Genomic DNA, 25484 nt, shown 5'->3' with positions numbered 1-25484 from the left:
TTAAGTAAATCAACTGTTACCTTTATTATTTTCTAGTTTCTTATATTGGTTCGATACTTCTTTAAAATAGCCTCTTAGCTGCAAAGAATGTCACTTTTTCTTAAATTAAAATCCCTCCATATGTATTTCTTTTGTCCCATGCGTTTTTACAATTGACTTGTAACAATTTTGCCTGTTTTAGAATAACTTGTGATTGTAATATTTATTCTTACATATATTTTAGCCTAGGAATTCTATGATACCTTTCTTATTTTGAATTTTTATATACCCAGTCAGAAATAAAGCAAGACATTTTCATGGGTATATTTTGTGTGTGTGTGTGTGTGTGCATGTCCGTGTGCACGTGTATCTTTTACTCTCAATGTCTCCTCCTTTTCTCTCTCTTTCTATGTATAGATGTGTATGCATTTATATCAAAGAGAAGGAAAAATTCCTTTGCTACATTTCATTTTTCTTAATGGAACTCTTGTGCATACATTTTTACTATATTACCACAAATATATTACCACAAATATATTTTTAACTCTGTACCACATGTCCAAGGTATAAACACCTTTTTATAACTCATTTGTTAAAATGAAAATTAAAAAAAATGACTCAATGAAATATACACAGCAACAGATATTTTGAGGGACATTACAAATTTTTAAAGAATAAAAGCAAATGGCCAATGGTTGTCACTTAACATGATAGAACTTATTAAGTTAACGTTAGTATAATCTAAGTTAATTATAGTTGGACTATAGAGAAATATGAGTTTTTCATGCTGATTATTACAGGCTATTTTCTAATGCCTTAAGGTCTTGTAGCGATCATCTGTTGTTTTGGTCGGTGAAGTATCACCTTTTCCCTTTGGGAAATTAAACCCTCCGCTCTTTCCAATTTGGCACTTGAGGTGGGGCTGCCCTTGCCCCTACCCTACCATGCAGTGCTAGAGGCACACTGATGCCTTGGCCAGGCTGTATATTTCCCTTTCTACTAACTCCACCTAATTTACTACAGGTATGGGCATGTAACTAAAACAAGGCTCTTCAAGGGACATGCCAAGGCTTTAGTGGAAAGTTCTGGGAGATGAAATCTGTCCTCCTGCTGAAGATGCTGAGTTAGTAGGAATTGGGCCTGAAGCTGCTGGTGGTGGTTCTGCCGAAACAAAGAGTGGGACCTGCTTCCGGGTAAAGCTACTAACGCAGGAGAAAGCAAATGCCAGAGATGTTTACAGAGGACCAAACTTTGTGCACATCTGGATATATCAGTGCCTGAAGTCAGCTTTTCACCAAATATTTCTGTAGTGAAGTCCTTATTTTAACATTTCTTAGCTGACTATACTGTATCAGGTAATATGCAAGATAATTGGAACAAAGTAATAAATAAGATGCACAGATCGCTTTGATATGTTTTCTAATAGTGAGCAACATACACAAGCAAGTAAGTTCATTAGAGTTTGGGAATGCTATATGACAAATATGAAGAGAGACACTGCAAGGAAAGAGATAGTCAAAAGAAAGTAAAGAGAGTAAAGAAAACTATATCATCCTTAAATTTACTGGATTTTCAATGGGCAATCATAAAGCAAATACATTTAGAGGATGCATCCTCTGTGAAAGGAGGTGTTTAAAAAATAGACTGAACCATGAACAGCAGAGTTCACGCAGAAAGAATCCACAAGTGTTTAATTTTTTTCACGTTACTATAAGTCTAGAACAATTTTTTGTGTTATAACCTTTTGATTTATTTCCTTGACTAGAAAGAAACTGGACATTCAGAATGCCTAAACACTTCCTAGATCAAAAAACTTTATCACACTCATAATAATCATTGTAAAATAGAGAGCTCCAAAGTCTGCTTATATAAAAGCTATATTCAGAAACAAGATTTGTGGAAAACAGTACATTTGTTTTTTAATACATCTTTATTGGAGTATAATTGCTTCACAATGCTGTGTTAGTTTCTGTTGTACAACAAAGTGAATCAGCTATACATATACATATATCCCCATATCCCCTCCCTCTTGAGCCTCCCTCCAATCCTCCCTAACCCACCCCTCTAGGTGGACACAAAGCAGTGAGCTCATCTCCCTGTGCTATGTGGCTGCTTCCCACTAGCTAACTATTTTACATTTGGTAGTGTATATATGTCCATGCCACTCTCTCACTTCAACCCATCTTACCCTTCCCCCTCCCCGTGTTCTCAAGTCCATTCTCTACGTCTGCGTCTTTATTCCTGTCCTGCCCCTAGGTTCTTCATGACCTTTTTTTTTTTTTTTTTTAGATTCCATATATATGTGTTAGCATACGGTATTTGTTTTTCTCTTTCTGATTTACTTCACTCTGTATGACTGTCTCTAGGTACATGCACCTCACTACAAATAAGTCAATTTCATTTCTTTTTATGGCTGAGTAATATTCCATTGTATATATGTGCCACATCTTCTTTATCCATTCATCTGTCGATGAACACTTAGGTTGCTTCCATGTCCTGGCTACTGTAAATAGTGCTGCAATGAACACTGTGGTACATGACTCTTTTTGAATTATGGTTTTCTCAGTGTATATGCCCAGTAGTGGGATTGCTGGGTCATATGTTAGTTTTATTTTTAGTTTTTTAAGGAACCTCCATACTGTTCTCCATAGTGGTTGTATAAATTTACATTCCCACCATTAGTTTTTCTAGTGACTTTCAGAAGTAGAATTTATAGATTTGGATATAAAATGACATTTTTCTTACCAACAACAATTGAAAATGTCAACATTGATTCCTACAATAGACGACTTGAAACATGTTTGAAGAATAGCTGTAAATAGTTACACTAATGCTATTTTGTGGACTGAGAAAAACATAGGTTCAGAAAACAAAATTGTTGCAAAGGTGTCTACAATATTTTGTTGAAAAAACTGTAATTAATAGAAGATGTTACAGCTAAATTAATGAACTAGTAAATATATACTGATCTTCCTCCACTTACAATAGGGTTACGTCCAATAAATCCATTGTGAACTGAAAAGTTGTAAATTGAAAATGCATTTAATATACCTAACCTACTGAACATCATAGCTTAGCCTAGTCAACCATAAACATGCTCAGAATCCTTAAATTAGCTTACAATTGGGCAAAATCATCTAACACAAAGCCTATTTTATAATAAAATGTTGAATTCTCATGTAATTTATTGAATACTATACTGAAAGTGAAAAACAGAATGGTTGTATGGGTACAGAACTGTTGTAATTATATTGGTTGTTTATCCTCATGACCAAGTTAGAAATTCCAGAAAGGTTTAAAATTATCATACATACATTCTACTAACTTTGGGGGATCTAAAAATCAGGATTTCTAAAATAGGTATTTGTTACAACAATTAGACTGTAAAATATGATAAACAAAGAACCGAAATACACAACTAATAGTAGTCTAAGTCTCATATGGGACAATTAGGTCCATGTTTATTATTAAGTATTCATTGTATGTAAGTAAAATATGAAATTCAGAAGTATGTTATATTACTATATATAAAAAAATTTAGTATAAAGGTGAATAAGAATATATGAGATAATTTACAAGGATTAGCAAGTGACTCTACAAATTTCATGCTAGTTTACAACCAAATAGATAACTTGCTGAGAATCATGTATTATAATCTTTAGTATTTTAGGGGAATCAAGAAAAAGGACTGCACTCTTTTTCTGGAGTTGGAAGACCTTCTTAATATGAGATTGCTTTTCTTGTTTCTGTAAGGTTTTTAAATCTGTATATATGAAACATTTTCATGTAGTACTTTGTACTATTTTAATTTGTTCAATCTGGGCTACTGTTCTGAAAAAATCAGTAAGGTAAGCTATACATGAAGATTGACCCCTTTTTATGGATCATTAATTGCCTCTGATTGCAACTACTGGTTGGATCCAAAGGTTCTTTCAACTGTTTTGTGGTCAAATGAAGTGTGAGATATACTTTTAGGGTTAGGAGGTGGCATTTAGCATATCATTCTATGGTCACAATTTCTAAAGCACATCTTAGTAAATCTAACATCACTGGTTTTCAACCAACTAATTGACTTATTCTACTAATGTTTCAATTTTACAATATGTATTAAGATTAATACTACTTAATTTTGTTCTAATTTATTTATGTGTATAATTGCAGGTTATGAATTCATCATCTACCCACTAAAGTATCTTTTCCTGCTGACAACCTCCAAAAAAAAAAAAAAACCTCTGATTACATATGCTGAAAAACTTCAATAAATAAAAGAGAAAAAGTGTGTTTTTTCTTATTTGTAAACTTCTAATGAAGAAGAATCTTTGATTAAGTTGACAAGCTGGTGACAAGACAAATAGACTATATTTTAATATATAAATATTTAAAAATAAGTTGATCAGTTTTTTGACATTGTGGATAAAGAGTGATCTTGGAAAAAAGTATAGTTATTATTCTTCCCATTATTAATAATAATGACATGATGGTAATATCTCTTTCAGTAATAAAAAGTATGTTGATATATCAGTTAACCAGATAATATAAATTATATCTTATGAGAAAGATAAAACAATGATGAGCACATAAAAATGTTTAGAAATGTGAATTATACATGCATGACTAGAATTGTTCCACAGCTTTAACAATCAAAACTTAAAGGAGAAACCCTTCTAGTAATACAAATTACTACATGCATAATATAAAAGAAGAATATATCTCATAGAAAAAGGGAAAATAATTTATTCTCAACTTTACTACATGCATAATATAAAAGAAGAATATATCTCATAGAAAAAGGAAAAATAATTTATTCTCAACTTTCCTCCACCAAAAGATATTTTTGATGAAATAAACAATATTCTTATAATATTAAAGAAAATAAAATATGTGTTCATAGGACCATTGCTAGAGGATAATTTCCAGATCGTTTTTAGATTATATTCTAGAAAATGGTCAAAAAACTAGCATAGTAATTGGAATTAAAATTTTATTTCCTTTATAATAAATGATCTATATTGGAACACTATTACTAAAAATTAATTTCATACAATAAATATTCATTGTGACCAAATTAAATGAGATGAAAATAATAAATAAATGTATACTTTTTCAACTATATTTTAGACATGTAAATCCAGCCTCCCTAACCCAAAAGTTCGTTGAATATTTCCCAGTTGGTACTTCTGAAAAGTCTGAAGCAGTTGAGGTTTTATAAAACACAAGTTTGATTAAGTTTGAACTCAAAACAACTATATTTTTCTTTTTATTATGTAAGACTGAAAAAAAGTCTTCAAATCTGGCCTGAGAACTTAACTAGACCATGTGAAATTGTTTCCCTTTGCAAAAAGAAATGTGACTATTAGACTAGAACCATTGTTTGTAAGATCTGCTACATTCTGGCGTCCCATTATAGAACATAGCCAAGATCTATCTTTTTTGAGGTCAAAAAAGAAATACCTGCAAATCCCTGCTTAAAGTCCCTTTGTTTGAAAAGAATTCAATTTCTCACATTTGTATATGTTTTCTTCACTTACAAATTAGGAACAAACCAAAAATGACATTTTTCCTTTGTTTCTAAAGAATGTGAGAGAAATTTGTGACTAAATTTCATAATCAGCCCACAGTTTCTATTTTGCAAAAAGTAATTAAAGTGATTATAAATACCATGTGGTACTCCCAATGGGGTACTGGCTTTGGGACACAACCCACCAGACATCTGGTATTCAACAACAAAAATCCAGGGTTAAGTATCATTACAGTGGTCAGCTGCCCCTTCCTTCATTCAGAGGACTGGACACAGTGTGAGTAATAGCTAGACAGTATTTGACAAAGCATTTAATATGTAAAGTAACTCAGGTGGTCTCTGACTCAGCATGTCAAGAGTTTCCTAGTCAATGCAGTAAAAATAACTGGAATATAGCCTCTTAACAGAGGAAAAATAATCCTTAATTTTGAGAGACCATAGAATTAGTACAAAACTCTCTGTGTAAGTATCGTCATCTTTTTTGCTCAAAGTAGTTTTGAATTGCCTTTCCAGTAATATCATTAATATACATAAAGTTAACTTTTTTGGTACTTCAACAGAAGACCAAGAAAAGTACAAATATTCATCAATCAGAGAATGTTGAACAAGCCACGATGCAATCATTTAATGGATACCAGGCAAATCTGAAAAGGAAGGATGTGCATTTTTATATACAATGTATGAAGTTATCTTCAAGATACTTATAATTAAAAAGGCATATAAAGTGTGTAAAATATGCTACCACTTCCCATATATTTAAGAAATTCATATACAGACATTAATTTATATGCATATAGAATTTATATATTTGTGTATATTACATTTATATATATATGTCTATATTGAATTGATATATAATTTGAAAGGTGAACCAAACTTTTTTTAAAAAATGGTTACACATGAGGGAGGGAATTCAAGCGCACAGTTTGGAAGTTACCAGGAAAGAAACTGAGCTTTATGTTTATTTTCTTCAGTACATTTGATTTGAAACATGTAAATATTTTATATAAAAAAGCAAATATTAGTTTAAAATGTAATCCTTAAAAAACATTAAAAAATAAACCAATTAATATTAGTATAATGAGTGCTTACATAACACATGGTAAGAAAGTTTTTTTAAAGAGAAGTTAAAATACCGTAATTTGAATATAACTCCCTTGTACAATATATCTTAAAGGGGGAATTGACAAAAATATCTGAAACTATTTGATAATTCTTGGTGATAGGGTAGCTATCATTATTCTGAGACTGTCTTGAGATTATTGTGAATTAATGTAAATGGCTGTTGATATCACAGCCAGTTTGGATTTTCTGTGTACAAAGGAGTTACAGAAATAAGATTAATGAGGGCAACTAAAAACCTATATTCCTGAATGTACCAGAATAAGAATATATTGTATATAATCTTTCATAAAACAAACATATTTCCTGTCTCTGTCTCCTGAAAAGACCACTCCATAGCAATGAGCATCACTAATGCCTAGACCATATTCTCTACATGCCATTGCCTCCTTCTGTACCCCGCCTCCCAAAAGAAAAGGGAATATGGGCTCTATAGAGAAATTAATTGGCTGATATCCTGTCTAGGGTAGGACAGGTCTAAAATGAACATGGAATATCTAGCCAAACTGGAATTCAAGCAAGCTATCAAAAATTATGGTGTTCCTGTTGAAAGTACAGAGGAGACAGCAAGAGGAATCAACCATTGACAACAGATGGAAAAGTTTGAGCTTCAAAAAGAATAATAACCAAAATGAATTGAATCACATTCAATATTTTAAATCCATGAGTTCCTAATTGTCCCTTTTGTTATTACTAAAGAAACAACTCAACATTTTGTGAATCAGCAAATAAAGGGAAATATCAGGCAACTATACTGCATTTCCTATACAAACTATACCTCAGAGAATCTAATTGTTTACTGGGGACATTCCCTTTTGAAGAAATATTCCACCAAAAATTATGAAGGTATGACAGAAGTTCACCACTTTTATGAAATAATGAGTCTAGAGAATGATCATTAATACCTGCAAACATCACAAGAGATAACCACTTGTTGGAACTATGGAATACCATCCAGGAAATATTCCTTCCCCCAAAATCAAACTTGAATCTAACAATGCTTCTATATCTGACAATAAATTTACAGGAAAGGCAGAGGACAAAATAACATGTTCAACAACAAACAAGGATGCAATTAGCAAAGTACAGGTTACAAAAAAATTTACAGGAGAGTCGACTTGCTTTCTTCAACAAAATACATTCTAAGGGGAAAATAAAAAGAAAGAGCAGAATCTACAGATTAAAAGATACTTAAGAGAAGGATAACTGTATAATTGGTCATCCAAATAAGAGACATTGAGAGAAGAATGTGACTGCGATTATAAATTATGCATGGACAACGGGAGTAAGCAGGGACGGCACCCAGGCATCTAAGACATATGACACTTGTTTTAAAAAAAACAACAACCAAGTGAATCTCTGGAGCTCATTTGTCTGGATTTTAAAATTTTTAAAAAGAGAGACAACAGGGCAAATATAATCACTGGCTGGATATTTAAAGAATTACTGTTAATCATTTAAGGTATGATAACATTGTTATGGTTATAATTTTTTTAAATTTCTCTTTAAGATAGCAGATATAGAAATATTTACATAATAAAACATACAGTATCTTGTTTGCTTCAAAATAATCAAGGTGGAGAAGTGGATGAGAGTACCAGAGTCACATAATTGGATAATTGGCCATGAACTAGTTAATTTAACTGATAGAGTTTATTATACTATAATTTCTTCTTTGTATATGTTAGAGTATTTTAAGGAGTTATTTATTGAAGCATTCTCATTACCGACTGATGAGTATTGATTGTCATTTTGTTTGGACCTGAGCCTAAACCCATTAAGTCAATCTCTACCCAGTGGGAGTTTGGGCATTATTATTTTTAGAAAGCTTGTCTGTTGACTCAAATGCACGGTCTGGGTTGTGAGCCTACACCATCCAAAATTAGCCCTACTTTAACAGAAATGTCATTATTACTGGAATAGTATTTATTGACCTCCTCGGGGAAAGGTAATTTTAAAAATCCTTAAATTTTGAAACAAAAATTGTTTGTCACAATTCCTTTTGTCATACAGCATAAAGATAACAAACATGTTAATATGTGAGTACAAATTATGAGAAATGATGCATCATACTTTCTTTTCGTTGCACAAGATATCTGAGATTCTGGCTTCTTGAAACAGTCTGTATTTGCAATTACTATGCATTTTTGATGTGTAATACAAAATATTATACCATTGGTTAATATTGTGAATAGTTATTTTATGCTTTTTATTTCTTTTTGTAATTTATCTGTTTCCTTTTTCTACATTCAAGGAGAGAGTTATATGTACTGTAAATTTTTGCAACCTCTCCTTTATATATCCTGTACCCTTTTCTCTATTGCCATCATAAATATTGTTTGAGAATCTAGATTTTGCTACTCTCAATTCTCAGGTTTTCATATATGACCATTCACTCTGCCCCAGGGGATAAAGCATAAGACCCAGGCCTAAATTAATCATATTTAACCAAAAGAGCCCTAACTGATATGTTAACAGGCTGCTAGTGTTAAGTAGGAGGGCAAAAAAAAAAAAAAAAAACTTGAAGAGATATTGTGGTTTTGTTCAGAGATACAAAAGTTAGATTTCAATTCACAGCATTCACATTGGCCGAAGAAAAGTATTAACAAACTTTTCTGAGGTATGAGAAATTGCATCTATCAATCCTCTTGTTGGAGTTTATATTAGTGTATCCACTTTGGAGAGCAATTTGGCATCTAATAAAGATGAATATACAATTATGAATGTTCCTGCATTTTACTTCTAAATATATAACTCAGAAGTGATTTTGCCCACGTGCACAAGAAGATACATACAAGTACACCATTGATTTTTGGGGTAATATCCTTAGCTAAATATCCTTCATCAGAAGAGTGGATATATCCTACTATATTCATACACTGGGCTATCATGTAGTATTAGTTAATAATTTTTTTTTTTTTTTTTTTTTTTTTTTTTGCGATACGCAGGCCTCTCACCGTTGCGGCCCCTCCCGTCGCGGAGCACAGGCTCCAGACGCGCAGGCCCAGCGGCCATGGCCCACGGGCCCAGCCGCTCCGCAGCATGTGGGATCCTCCCGGACCGGGGCACGAACCCGTGTCCCCCGCATCGGCAGGCGGACTCCCAACCACTGCGCCACCAGGGAAGCCCTGTAGTATTAGTTAGATTGGTATTAATGCAACTCATAATCCCTCAGGTGTTAGTCAGATTTTGGCATGCTGTGCTATATAACAAACAGTCTACAAATCTCACTGGTTTACGACAAATGGTTATTTCTTACACAGGCCACATGTCTGCAAATATAGATATGCCTGCGGGACTCTGCGCCATGCTGCAAGCCCAGTTCAGTCAACTGTAAGATGTTGGATGGATCCTACCTCCAGAGATATACCTTCTTTATATTTTAATCTGTTTAATTCCTGTCTTCCAATGCAAAATATTTTAAATATTTATTAAGATAGCCTACCTACAGACAAGTGTACATATCAATGAATTTTACAAAGGAAACAAATCTGTGTAACTAGAACTCAGATCAAGAAATTGAACATTTCTAACATACCCTAAGCCCCATTTTGCTCTCTTTTTAAATCATAATCCCTTGCCCCTTGCCACGCTGGGTAATTACCATACCACCATCTTTATTTTAAAATTACGGATATGCTTTGCTTGATTCAGTTTTATTTAAATAGAATCATACTGTATGTATGTATGTATGGCTTCTTTTGCTCTGCCTTATTTTCAAACTCATCTGCGTTATAACTCATTGTCGTTTCTATGTGGTATTTCTTTAGGTAAATATTCATTCTACACAGTTCCTGGGGATTTGGTTGCTTCCAATTTTAAGCTATTATGAATACTGCTACCATGGACTTTCTAGTACATATTTTGGGGGGAACACATGGGTTTTGGGTGTATGTTTTACCCTAGTTATGCCTGTGTTCAGCTTTGGTAAATAGTACCAAATAGCTTTTCAGAGTGATTGTACCACTTTATTCACCAGCTGTATATGAGAGTTCCATGTGTTCCACATTTTGTCTTTACTGTATCTTTCTCTTTATCATTTTAGTGATTCTGTTGGGAATATAGTATTATCCTGTATCTCATTTATATTTGCCTTATTACTAATGGAGTTGGGCACATTTTTGTACATTTATTTGCCATCTGAATAACCTCTTTTGTGAATTTTTTTTGCAATTCCCCCCCCCCCCTTTTTTTCTTTTGGGGCAAACTGTCATTTTAAGTGATATTAAGAGCCCTTTTTTATATTCTGCATTTAAGTTCTTCTTATAGTATACATATTATAAATGTTTCCTCCCATATTGTAGATTGCCTTTTCATACACTTAATGATGTATTTTGATGAATACCTATTTCTAATCTTAATATACCCAATTCATCATTTTTTGACTTAAAATTAGTCCTTTCTGTAGCATCTTTGATGAACTCTTCTTATGCCAAACTTATGAATATGCTCGTCTATGTTTCCTTCTATAGCTTCATAGTTTTGTGTCTCATATTTAGGTCTGTGATCTATCTGAAATATATTTTGGGGTATGGTGTAGGATCAAAATGCATTTTCTGTTTATGAATGATATCCAGTTAAACTAGATACATTTACTGAAAAGTTTCTGTTTTCCCAGCAGCATTCTAGTACAGCCTTTTTCATGTATCAGGCAGCTCCACATGCTGAGTTTGTTTTCGGACTTCTATTTTCTCTTGATGTCTGGTAATGTAAACCATCCAGTTTTGTTCATCTTCTTTATGAAAGCTATAACTGTTGCTGACCATTTGCTATTTCATGCAAATTTTATAAACTGATTGTCAATCATCAGCTCCTCTCTAAAAGTGGATGAAATTTAAATTGGAATTTCATTGAAAATATAAATTCAATTGGAAAGGTCTGATATTTTTATAGCTTTAAAATTTATATAAACATAGTATAATCTTCTATCTAAAATAGAGGTCTTTTAAAATTTCTCTCAAAATTGTTTTCTGGGTTTCAGGTTCCTGCATAGTCTTTATGAGATGTACCTAGGTATTTTATGTGTTAAACGTATTGAAAATGATGTCTCCTTGACAAATTAATTTTATAGTTATAGTTGAGAAATAGAAATAAAATTGATTCAAATATTAACTCCTTTCCCAAAAACATTGCCAAATTAATTATTGACATTTAATAGTTTGGCTGAAGGTTTTTTAGATTTTCTAATTATACAATTCTGCCATCTGTAAATAATGGCAGTTTTAGTTTTTTCTTTCAAGTTTTCATAAATTAAAACAATTCTCTTTTTTTTTTTTTACCTTAGTGCACTATCTTGGATGTCCAGTATAGAGCTGAATGCAATAGTGATAATGGATGCCCTTGATTATTTTCTGATCTGAAGGAAGAAATATTTTAATATTCAATCATTAAGATGATGCTTACTATAGGTTTTTGTACCAATTATTTATAATATTAAGAAGGTTTTATTGTATTCTTGGTCTGTGAATAATCTTTATCATGAATGGGTGTTAGGTTTTTTTCCATCTCTATTGAAATAATCATACATCTCACTTTTCCATGAATATGGTAGATGTGTTATACTGATAACTTTTCAAATATTAAATCAGTGTTGTGTTTCTGGAATAAACCCCAAAATTGATAAAATAAATAGTATTTTGTTTAAGGCATGTACATTCATATTCACAAGAGAGATTGGTTGGTAATTTTCATTTCTTATAATGCCCCTGTTATTGGGTTATATATCATGCTAAAGGCAACCTTACAAAATATTTGTGCTAGTATATTCTGTTTTTCTTTGAAGATTTTTTTTAAGACTAGTACTTTTCATTTTCAAATTTTTGTGGGAAATTTATTAGTTATTAACAGCTTCAATTTCTTTAATACATAACCAACCCTTCAGATTTCATATTTTGTGTGTGCATCAATATTGGTAAGCTGTATTTTAAAAATTTTCCCCATTGTATTCAAACTTAAAAATTTAATGACTTAAAGTGGCTCTTCATATCCCTATATTATATTTTCATGCCTAAACAATATGTTGCAAACCATCATTTTAATTGTTTGCCTCATTTCACTCCATTTTTTTGTTATTGATATCGTATGTTTACATTTTTATGTCTTTTAGAGAGTTTATCAATTTTATTAATTTTTTCACTGAAGGAATATCAATCTTATTGTCTTCTCAAAGAACCAACACTCTGTTGATTTGTTCTATTGTACTTTCTTTTCTATTTCATTAATTTCTGGTTTTCCTTTAGTATTTTCCCCTTCCTTCCTTCCTTCCTTCCTTCATTCCTCCCTCCCTCCCTCCCTCCCTCCCTTCCTTCCTTGTTCCTTTTCTGTTGTTTTACTAGATTCTTGAGATGGGAGGTCTGCTTTTAGATTTTCAGCTTTCTTTCATTGCTAATATATGCATATAAGATCAAGAAATATCTTAGAAACACTGTATTAGCTGTATTACACAATTTTAACAGATCCTCCCTTCATTATTTTCTTTAAAACATTTGCAATATGCATTGTCATTCCTTCCTGACTCCTGGGTTATTTGGAAGTCTATGGTTTAATTTCTAGGCTACTGGAGATTTTCCAGATATCATTATTTGTTAGTTTTCACATTCATTACACTCTTTTCAAAGACCACTCCTTGTAAGATTTCAATTCTTATAAAATTTTTAAACTTACTTTATGGCCCATATACAGCCCCCCTCCAACAATTAGAATCATAAAACTCATCCCAGTTTTAGTTATTTATGTATTTCTGTTTCCAATATGTTGGAAAAGGTCATTCATTTGAATTTTAAAATGGCAGACTGCCCTTTCATAAAAGAAGCAATAGCCTCACTTTGACACTTCAGATGGTTCCATCTTTCTTTGTTGTTTGTTTGCTCATCTCCCTACTGATGACTTCTTCCACAGAGGCTCCCAACAAAATGTTGATTAAATGATGCCTGTAAGCTGATTCTAGACCATCAAATTCATTTTTGTTATAATCTCATTATTCTATATCAAACACTTAGAATTTGTGAGGAGTAAAAGTGTCTTTACAATTTGTTTTATTGGAATCACACAAATCAGCAGAGGATTGAGACTTCTTTATTCTCTTGATATTTAAGTATTTCTACATTAATAATATCAGTGGGTCTTATTTTAGCTATAATGTCTTCCCCTTAATAAATTATTCCACTTGCAAATGGTCCAAGGCAGAGCCTTGTCATATGAAATTCTGTACTCTAGTCAGCCATGGCATGAAGATTCTCCACAATGCCACAATGCTTCCAATTTTCTTTCTACTTTTAATGCTGATACTCTGTATTTACTAAAATATATGGTCAGTGACTCTAGAATCATTAAAGAATGATATTCCCTTAATGATCATTTAAGTAAAAGGTTTTTTAATATAGTAACCAAATGTTTCTAAGTGACACCAAAATCAATTAGATTAACTTAATTGCTGGTCATTTATTTTCTGGCGTCAAGTCATGTTTTTACCCATTAGTCACATATAGGAATGGAAAGCTACTGGGATCCGGCCTTCAGACTGATTTTTGTTTGCTTGGTGTTTCTGTATGTGCTGTTTTTAATTAATTGAATGCAATTGTCAGAGCGTTCTCCATTTCACCATCACTCCCCTGCCTCCCCCTTTTTTTAACAGAGCTCTATTCCCCATTAGCCCTTGCAGGCATGTGAAAGTGAAATCCCACATAATTGTTTTCCCTACACAAAATGGTCAAGATTAAAAGAGAAGTATCAGACATCTTTTTTTCAATATCTCTATTTCAGCAGATACCCATTGTGAAGCCAGAGCTGTGTAACTATCTGATTAATTCGAATTGATGGGAACCGTCAAAGTGATTTTTAAATTAAGCTGAATTATCTACTTAGGTCTTAGTATGGTATTCATCACAAATTTGTGCATTCTCAGTTTTGCTATATCTTTGTATCTTAAACAGTACACGATAGTGAGAAGGGCTATATTTATAATAACAGTCAGAAATCCCATTTATTGTATGAACAGATAACTCGATGTTCTGAAAATATCGATAATTTGAGCAATTATGAAATCTTATGTTTATTTATTTTACCATACTCTAGAAAATTCAATTCAGTTCAGGTCAACCTAGATTTCCTGCTAAATAAATTATGATTTTAACTTTTCTTCAGTAACATAAAGATAATTTTATTCATTTAATTGGTTATTCATTCATTTCAAGATCCAAGCAAAACGTGCAGTGATGATAAACCCAAAAGTTGAAAAGATAACTTGTATACAGTGCGGACTAAGAATGCCGCCTGCCATATCAATAAACAGGATGGATGTCACAGCCATCAGCGATTGCAACAACTCCTGATGGTGAGCCCTGAGGGAAGTCAGGAAGGAAACAAGGCATGCCCGCCATCTAGCAGCCACCAGACTGCAGTCACCCCTGAGGGTGTAGCTTGAGGAAACTGAGGATGAGAAAACACAGGATACTACTGGCCCCAGTTAGCTGAGGTGCAAAGCAAAGATTCCAGTGAGCCCAGACTCTTGCATCTTCCCAATACATAGAAAAGTGCTAAATTCCCTAACTTGAGATATCTGGTTTTCTTTAATTAACAAGAATCTTTTGGTGTTCCGACTACCCGCCCTTTGTTGCAAAAAAACAAAGCCTGCCCTCCTCAGAGCAGTTTTCTTAGCGCTATCTGAGAGGCTGGCTCCTGGGCTTGAAGTCCTAAGAATGTCCACCGGATATAACATAACTCTTAACTTTTAGGTTGTGCATTTTTTTCAGTGGACTAAAGTAGGTTAAATCATTAAGTTAAAATATGAATCAATATTTTTTTTAGGAATATAGAGGTCATTGAGTCTGACAGGTTTATTTACTTTGATATGGGGCAGATGTTATAGAGTAACTTTATAATAAGTTAAGAAGATAGATAACCATTATGTTGAAACACTTATAGAATCTGTTATTAAAAGCCATGTTTGCTCTTCAAATATACTTGCATGCTGATGATACAGTGTCTTCAATATCCCCACCTTATCATAAAAATTTTTACATCAATTAGGATAAAAATAATATTTCTAAGAATATGAGAATATTAAGAATTTTATATTCTTAAATAAGTTATACAAGAGATATCAGCTATAAGCGTGCAAGTAAATTCTGGTAAAATTGATTTCTATCCTTTTATCCCTGGCCTTTAGATTATTGTAGCGAAAAATGTATTGTCTTTGAATTAATTGAATCTTTGCAAATACAAAAAAATGAAAATTATCTTAGAAAATTATTTAACATCTGATAGCGGCAAAGCATTATGATTTTCATGAAACGGTAGCAGAAAGGTAAATGTGCCAATATAAAGGACAGTAAGACTCACTGCTTAGAACCTTAAAGTGCAGTAACATAATTAACATTTTTATTAGAGTCAGAGAAGAGCAGAATTTATTTTGTAGAAAACTGTATCAGTGATGTGGAAGATAAATTTGAGAAACTCTTCCAAAAAGCATATTCAAAAGACAAGGACAAAACAACATAAATGAAGAGAAATGTGAAAATATTAGACCAGAAATACAAAATAAGAATTCCAGATGCCCCTTTCCAAAAAAACAGAATTAACACATCTGAAGAAAATTGCTTTGCTTTGCTTTGTTTTGCTTTGCTTAGTAGAGATTTGAGGAATTCCACATATTCCCAGAGGTCTTTGGCTCTGTCCTTAGACAGATTGTGTTAAAAGTGTTTAAGGGGCTTCCCTGGTGGCGCAGTGGTTGAGAGTCCGCCTGCCGATGCAGGGGACACGGGTTCGTGCCCCGGTCCGGGAAGATCCCACATGCCGCGGACCGGCTGGGCCCATGAGCCATGGCCACTGAGCCTGCGCGTCCGGAGCCTGTGCTCCGCAACGGGAGAGGCCACAGCAGTGAGAGGCCCGCATACCGCAAAAAAAAAAAAAAAAAAAAAAGGACTTGGCATCATGCCTGACACACAGTGAGGACCTAACAAATAGTGGCGAGTGTCACTAATCACAATTCCACAGAAACCCAGAGCTAGAAGGAACCTCTGAGATCACCTGCCTCAGTTCTTTGTGTAGATGAGGAAGCCCAGACCCGGAGGTCAGAGGGAATACCGGAATCAGGGTTTCCTTCAGTCTATCCCAAAGACCTTCCAGCCCACACTATGTACTTAGTACTATCACTCTCCTCTGACAGAGCTGAGGGTCAGTTTGGCCCTCTGAATCCTTCTGCACCCTCCCTTTCCCCATTCTGATGCCGGCTGCAAAGCCCTGGTGATTCCTCGTTGGGGTAGATTTCTATCCCTCAGAGGTGGCCTCCCCTTAGGGAGGATCATGGCAGACAGCAGCGGGCTCAGCATGCGGGCTGCCGCTCCGTGCAGCCCTGTACCCGGGGAGCCACAGCGAGAGCCAGCGCTCCTGGCTTCGGGGCTGCCCTAGGGGCTGAAAAAGGCTTGTTGTGTTTTTTCTCATGAAGATCAAATGGCCCTTTTATGATAACAGGAAGAGTACTGTCTTCTTGTTTGCTTCAAGAGTTAACACAAGGACATGAGGAAGTCAAGAACTATATTTTCGCACTATGTAACCAGAGAGATGCCACCTTTGTGTATTTAACAGAATTGTTAAAAATACTGATACGCATAGTGTCTGTGTACTTATTTTTATATTAGTAGAGAATAAAACCTTCCATGTTTATAAAAAATGTATCATATGGCACTTTTTAAAATAAAAAATATATTAGTTTAGTCACTAAAAACACATTTATTAGGCTCTTACTATATACATTAGAAATGGAAAAATGAATAAGGCATAATTGGGGAAATAGATTACTTCCTAGTATGGGAAAATGTATCTTAGGGAAAAAAAAAACCTAGCTAAAATTACCATGTAATAGCAGGTATAATATATTCTTTGTCATACAACTTTTAACCACTGTCACAAATTATGAACAACACTCTTACTAATTCTCTTAACATTCATCTTTCCCATTAGTTTCTTCATCATTGCATGAACCACTTTTCAATAAGCAAAATATTGGGCTGGCTAAAAAGTTCGTCCAGGACTTTCCGTAAGAGGGTGCGGAAAAACCCGAACAAACTTTTTGGCCAACCAAATAGTTTCAGTAATACATGTTTTCCTCCATTAGAAATATTTGATACACAATGGTTTTTAAATCCATGCATTATGCTATTACTTGAAATTTTATCCAAAGCCACGAGTACTTGATCACATATCTTTCATACAGTTATGTTTATTCATTTTGTATACATATGTCTGTACATAGAGATATATATGTGTGTGTATGGGTATATATATTCTCCACAGTATAACCACCGAATGTATGTAATGTATTGATTTTTAAAATGAGATGTTAAAATGTTTGTGTACTATAATGTAGAATCCTTAGGAAGAAATATTGGTTGTTTTGACTTCTATATTTAAATACATTTCATCAAAAGACATTTATAAGCATTTGAAACTAGTATTAATTGGATACTTTTCTAACATTAATGGTTGACCATTAACAAAGCTTTGACTTCTACCCTATAGTAATAACACATTGAGGCAAGAAAGGTGGGGCTCATTAACCTGGTGGAGACAGAAGTTTCACTCCTCCCTCAACCTTCTCTGACACCACATGGGGGAGGGTGTGGGATGCAGAGGACAGGAGCATCTCATTACCCTTGTTACTTCAGGACCAAGGTGGGAATCTACGCCTTTGCCTGCGGAGGGAGGGGAAGAGTGTTTAGACTCTGTGTGTGTAGTGTGTGGCTGGAATAGAGTTATTGTTACTGCATAAATATTTTTTGTCCTTCAAGACTGGTCCTTTGGCTAAAGAAGGTAGGTTTGTGTACTTGGTTGTTTTTTTTTTCTTTCTTCACCCATTGTGTTTACTGGTTGGCTGATTTCTCCACCAAACACAGAGTCTGTGATAAATGAGGTAAAGAGAAAAACCAAGGAACTCACCACCATGCCGTTCCTGTTCCCTGGGTCCCTAGGTAGTCAGTTCATCTTCTTCTCTCCTTTCAAAGTCTGCTTGTTTTTTGTTTATATATAACATCCAGGTATTTCAGCTGTACTGGGGGAGGAATAGGGAAAAATATGTCTAACCTTTCTTTCCCACAAAAGGGCTTTTTGAACAACTCAAATATAAGGGGGATTCCCTGTATTCTAAATTTTGTTCATCTAATAACATTCACAAGAAAATCTCTCCTAGTCTGTTTGGGTTGCTACAACAAAAATACCATACACTGGGTGGCTTATAGACAACAGAAATTTATTTCTTACGGTTCTGGAGGCTGGAAGTTTGAGATCAGGGTGCCAGCATGGTCTGGTTCTGGTGCAAGCTCTCTTCCAGGTTGCAAATGGATGACTTCTCCTTGTAGCCTCACTTGGAAAAGATCAGAGAAGGGAAGTGGGTTCTCTCGTGACTCTTATAGGGGCACCAGCCACATCATGGGGGATCCACCCTCATGACCCTTATTATGTCCCAAAGTCCCCACCTCTTAATACCTTCACATGGTGGATAGGGTTTCAACGTATGGATTTTTGAGGGACACAAACATTCTGTCTTTAACACTCTCTAAACCATACTTTTCTCTTTTGTAAAACAGGGGTGTTAACTATACTGACCTGATGAGGTTGAGGCATGAAAAAGATAATTCCTATGAGATGCTAAATTTTCTGGCACATAGTAAGTCCTTAATCCATTCCAACTGCCAATTTTATCATCACATTTTTTTGTTTGCTTTATAGCAAACAATGTTTTTTTTTTTTTTTTTTAACATCTTTATTGGGGTATAATTGCTTTACAATGGTGTGTTAGTTTCTGCTTTATAACAAAGTGAATCAGTCATACATAAACATATGTTCCCATATGTCTTCCCTGTTGCATCTCCCTCCCTCCCACCCTCCCCATCCCACCCCTCCAGGCTGTCACAAAGCACCGAGCCAATATCCCTGTGCCATGCGGCTACTTCCCACTAGCTATCTACCTTACTGCGTTTGTTAGTGTGTATATGCCCATGACTCTATCTCGCCCTGTCACAGCTCACCCTTCCCCCTCCCCATAACCTCAAGTCCGTTCTCTAAGAGGTCTGCGTCTTTATTCCTGCTTTACCCCTAGGTTCTTCATGACATTTTTTTCTTAAATTCCATATATATGTGTTAGCATACGGTATTTGTCTTTTTCTTTCTGACTTACTTCACTCTGTATGACAGACTCTAGGTCTATCCACCTCATTACAAATAGCTCAATTTCGTTTCTTTTTATGGCTGAGTAATATTCCATTGTATATATGTGCCACATCTTCTTTATCCATTCATCCGATGATGGGCACTTAGGTTGTTTCCATCTCCGGGCTATTGTAAATAGAGCTGCAATGAACATTTTGGTACATGACTCTTTTTGAATTTTGGTTTCCTCAGGGTATATGCCCAGTAGTGGGATTGCTGGGTCATATGGTAGTTCTATTTGTAGTTTTTTAAGGAACCTCCATACTGTTCTCCATAGTGGCTGAACCAATTCACATTCCCACCAGCAGTGCAAGAGGGTTCCCTTTTCTCCACACCCTCTCCAGCATTTATTGTTTCTAGATTTTTTGATGATGGCCATTCTGACTGGTGTGAGATGATATCTCATTGTAGTTTTGATTTGCATTTCTCTAATGATTAATGATGTTGAGCATTCTTTCATGTGTTTGTTGGCAGTCTGTATATCTTCTTTGGAGAAATGTCTATTTAGGTCTTCTGCCCATTTTTGGATTGGGTTGTTTGTTTTCTTGTTATTGAGCTGCATGAGCTGCTTGTAAATTTTGGAGATTAATCCTTTGTCGGTTGCTTCATTTGCAAATATTTTCTCCCATTCTGAGGGTTGTCTTTTGGTCTTGTTTATGGTTTCCTTTGCTGTGCAAAAGCTTTGAAGTTTCATTAGGTCCCATTTGTTTATTTTTGTTTTTATTTCCATTACTCTAGGAGGTGGGTCAGAAAGGATCTTGCTTTGATTTATGTCATAGAGTGTTCTGCCTATGTTTTCCTCTAAGAGTTTGATAGTTTCTGGCCTTACATTTAGGTCTTTAATCCATTTTGAGCTTATTTTTGTGTATGGTGTTAGGGAGTGATCTAATCTCATACTTTTACATGTACCTGTCCAGTTTTCCCAGCACCACTTATTGAAGAGGCTGTCCTTTCTCCATTGTACATTCCTGCCACCTTTATCAAAGATAAGGTGTCCATATGTGCATGGGTTTATCTCTGGGCTTTCTATCCTGTTCCATTGATCTATCTTTCTGTTTTTGTGCCAGTACCATACCGTCTTGATGACTGTAGCTTTGTAGTATAGTCTGAAGTCAGGGAGCCTGATTCCTCCAGTTCCTTCTTTCGTTCTCAAGATTGCTTTGGCTATTCGGGGTCTTTTGTGTTTCCATACAAATTGCGAAATTTTTTGTTCTAGTTCTGTGAAAAATGCCAGTGGTAGTTTGATAGGGATTGCATTGAATCTATAGATCGCTTTGGGTAGTAGAGTCATTTTCACAATGTTGATTCTTCCAATCCAAGAACATGGTATATCTCTCCATCTATTTATATCATCTTTAATTTCTTTCATCAGTGTCTTATAATTTTCTGCATACAGGTCTTTTGTCTCCTTAGGTAGGTTTATTCCTAGATATTTTATTCTTTTTGTTGCAATGGTAAATGGGAGTGTTTTCTTGATTTCACTTTCAGATTTTTCATCATTAGTATATAGGAATGCCAGAGATTTCTGTGCATTAATTTTGTATCCTGCCACTTTACCAAATTCATTGATTAGCTCTAGTAGTTTTCTGGTAGCACCTTTAGGGTTCTCTATGTATAGGATCATGTCATCTGCAAACAGTGACAGCTTTACTTCTTCTTTTCCAATTTGGATTCCTTTTATTTCCTTTTCTTCTCTGATTGCTGTGGCTAAAACTTCCAAAACAATGTTGAATAATAGTGGTGAGAGTGGGCAACCTTGTCTTGTTCCTGATCTTAGTGGAAATGCTTTCAGTTTTTCACCATTGAGGATGATGTTTGCTGTGGGCTTGTCATATATGGCCTTTATTATGTTGAGGAAAGTTCCCTCTATGCCTACTTTCTGCAGGGTTTTTATCATAAATGGGTGTTGAATTTTGTCAAAAGCTTTCTCTGCATCTATTGAGATGATCATATGGTTTTTCTCCTTCAGTTTGTTAATATGGTTTATCACATTGATAGATTTGCGTATATTGAAGAATCCTTGCATTCCTGGAATAAACCCCACTTGATCATGGTGTATGATCCTTTTAATGTGCTGTTGGATTCTGTTTGCTAGTATTTTGTTGAGGATTTTTGCATCTATGTTCATCAGTGATATTGGCCTGTAGTTTTCTTTCTTTGTGACATCCTTGTCTGGTTTTGGTATCAAGGTGATGGTGGCCTCGTAGAAGGAGTTAGGGAGTGGTCCTCCCTCTGCTATATTTTGGAAGAGTTTGAGAAGGATAGGTGTTAGCTCTTCTCTAAATGTTTGATAGAATTCGCCTGTGAAGCCATCTGGTCCTGGGCTTTTCTTTGTTGGAAGATTTTTAATCACAGTTTCAATTTCAGTGCTTGTGATTGGTCTGTTCATATTTTCTATCTCTTCCTGATTCAGTCTTGGCAGGTTGTGCATTTCTAAGAATTTGTCCATTTCTTCCAGATTGTCCATTTTATTGGCATAGAGGTGCTTGTAGTAATCTCTCATGATCTCTTTTATCTCTGCAGTGTCAGTTGTTACCTCTCCTTTTTCATTTCTAATTCTATTGATTTGAGTCTTCTCCCTTTTTTTCTTGATGAGTCTGGCTAGTGGTTTATCTATTTTGTTTATCTTCTCAAAGAACCAGCTTTTAGTTTTATTGATCTTTGCTATTGTTTCCTTCATTTCTTTTTCATTTATTTCTGATCTGATTTTTATGATTTCTTTCCTTCTGCTAGCTTTGGGGTTTTTTTGTTCTTCTTTCTCTAATTGCTTGAGGTGCAAGGTTAGGTTGTTTATTCGAGATGTTTCCTGCTTCTTAAGGTGGGCTTGTATTGCTATAAACTTCCCCCTTAGAACTGCTTTTGCTGCATCCCATAGGTTTTGGGTCGTTGTGTCTCCATTGTCATTTGTTTCTAGGTATTTTTTGATTTCCTCTTTGATTTCTTCAGTGATCTCTTCATTATTAAGTAGTGTATTGTTTAGCCTCCATGTGTTTGTATTTTTTACAGATCTTTTCCTGTAATTGATATCTAGTCTCATGGCGTTGTGGTCAGAAAAGATACTTGATACAATTTCAATTTTCTTAAATTTACCAAGGCTTGATTTGTGACCTAAGATATGATCTATCCTGGAGAATGTTCCATGAGCACTTGAGAAAAATGTGTATTCTGTTGTTTTTGGATGGAGTGTCCTATAAATATCAATTAAGTCCATCTTGTTTAATGTATCATTTAAAGCTTGTGTTTCCTTATTTATTTTCATTTTGGATGATCTGTCCATTGGTGAAAGTGGGGTGTTTAAGTCCCCTACTATGAATGTGTTACTGTCGATTTCCCCTTTTATGGCTGTTAGTATTTGCCTTATGTATTGAGGTGCTCCTATGTTGGGTGCATAAATATTTACAATTGTTATATCTTCTTCTTGGATCGATCCCTTGATCATTATGTAGTGTCCTTCTTTGTCTCTTTTAATAGTCCTTATTTTAAAGTCTATTTTGTCTGATATGAGAATTGCTACTCCAGCTTTCTTTTGGCTTCCATTTGCATGGAATATCTTTTTCCATCCCCTTACTTTCAGTCTGTATGTGTCTCTAGGTCTGAAGTGGGTCTCTTGTAGACAGCATATATAAGGGTCTTGTTTTTGTATCCATTCAGCTAATCTGTGTCTTTTGGTGGGAGCATTTAGTCCATTTACATTTAAGGTAATTATAGATATGTATGTTCCTATTCCCATTTTCTAAATTGTTTTGGGTTCGTTATTATAGGTCTTTTCCTTCTCTTGTGTTTCTTGCCTAGAGAAGATCCTTTAGCATTTGTTGTAAAGCTGGTTTGGTGGTGCTGAACTCTCTCAGCTTTTGCTTGTCTGTAAAGGTTTTAATTTCTCCATCAAATCTGAATGAGATCCTTGCTGGGTAGCGTAGTCTTGGCTGCATGTTTTTCTCCTTCATCACTTTCAGTATGTCCTGCCACTCCCTTCTGGCTTGTAGGGTTTCTGCTGAGAGATCAGCTGTTAACCTTATGGGGATTCCCTTATGTGTTATTTGTTGTTTTTCCCTTGCTGCTTTTAATATGCTTTCTTTGTATTTAATTTTTGACAGTTTGATTAATATGTGTCTTGGCGTATTTCTCCTTGTATTTATCTTGTATGGGACTCTCTGTGCTTCCTGGACTTGATTAACTATTTCCTTTCCCATATTAGGGAAGTTTTCAACTATAATCTCTTCAAATATTTTCTCAGTCCCTTTCTTTTTCTCTTCTTCTTCTGGAACCCCTATAATTCGAATGTTGGTGCGTTTAATGTTGTCCCAGAGGTCTCTGAGACTGTCCTCAGTTCTTTTCATTCTTTTTTCTTTATTCTGCTCTGCAGTAGTTATTTCCACTATTTTATCTTCCAGGTCACTTATCCGTTCTTCTGCCTCAGTTATTCTGCTATTGATCCCATCTAGAGTACTTTTAATTTCATTTATTGTGTTGTTCATCGTTGCTTGTTTCATCTTTAGTTCTTCTAGGTCCTTGTTAACTGATTCTTGCATTTTGTCCAATCTATTGTCCATTCTATCTCCAAGATTTCGGATCAACCTTACTATCATTATTCTGAATTCTCTTTCAGGTAGACTGCCTATTTCCTCTTCATTTGTTAGGTCTGGTGCATTTTTATCTTGCTCCTTTATCTGCTGTGTGTTTTTCTGTCTTCTCATTTTGCTTATCTTACTGTGTTTGGGGTCTCCTTTTGCAGGCTGCAGGTTTGTAGTTCCTCCTGTTTTTGATGTCTGTCTCCAGTGGCTAAGGTTGGTTCAGTGGGTTGTGTAGGCTTCCTGGTGGAGGGGGCTAGTGCCTGTGTTGTGGTGGATGAGGCTGGATCTTGTCTCTCTAGTGGGCAGGTTCACGTCTGGTGGTGTGTTTGGGGGTGTCTGTGGCCTTATTATGATTTCAGGCAGCCTCTCTGCTAATGGGTGGGGTTGTGTTCCTGTTTTGCTAGTTGTTTGGCATAGGTTTTCCAGCACTGTGGCTTGCTGGTCGTTGAGTGAAGCTGGGTGCTGGTGTTAAGATGGAGGTCTCTGGGAGATTTTCGCCGTTTGATATTATGTGGAGCTGGGAGGTCTCTTGTTGATCAGTGTCCTGAAGTTGGCTGTCCTACCTCAGAGGCAGAGCCCTGCCTCCTGGCTGGAGCACCAAAAGCTTTTCATCCACAGGCTCAGGATAAAAGGGAAAAAAAGTAGAGGGAATTAGTAGAAGTATGAGGAAAGAAAGAAGGAAAGGAGGGTCGGAAGGAAGGAAGAAAGAAAGAAAGAAGCAAAGAAGGAAAGAAGGCAAGAAGGAAAGAAAGGAGGGAGGGAGGGAGGAAGGAAGGAAGGAGGGAAAGAAGGAAAAAAGACAGAAAGAAAGAAGATACAGTAAAAATAAAATAAAGTATAATAAAGTTATTGAATTAAAAAATTCTTATTTAGAAGAAAAAAAAAAAAACAAAAGGGACGGAAAGAACCTTAGGACAAATGTTGGAAGCAAAGCTATACCGACAAAATCTTACACAGAAGCATACACATACACCCTCACTAAAAGAGGTAAATGGGGAAAAATCCTAAATCTTGCTGTCAGAGACCACCTCCTCAATTTGGGATGATTCGTTGTCTAAAGGAGGGAAGGAAGGACAGAAAGAAAGAAAGAA

The sequence above is a fragment of the Aethalodelphis obliquidens genome, unplaced genomic scaffold, assembly GCF_003676395.1.
Source record: "Aethalodelphis obliquidens isolate GAN/ISIS:26980383/991018 unplaced genomic scaffold, ASM367639v1 scaffold25, whole genome shotgun sequence".
NCBI lineage: Eukaryota > Metazoa > Chordata > Mammalia > Artiodactyla > Delphinidae > Aethalodelphis > Aethalodelphis obliquidens.
The sequence above is the reverse complement of the archived record's forward strand: the minus strand, read 5'-3'. Positions refer to the sequence as shown.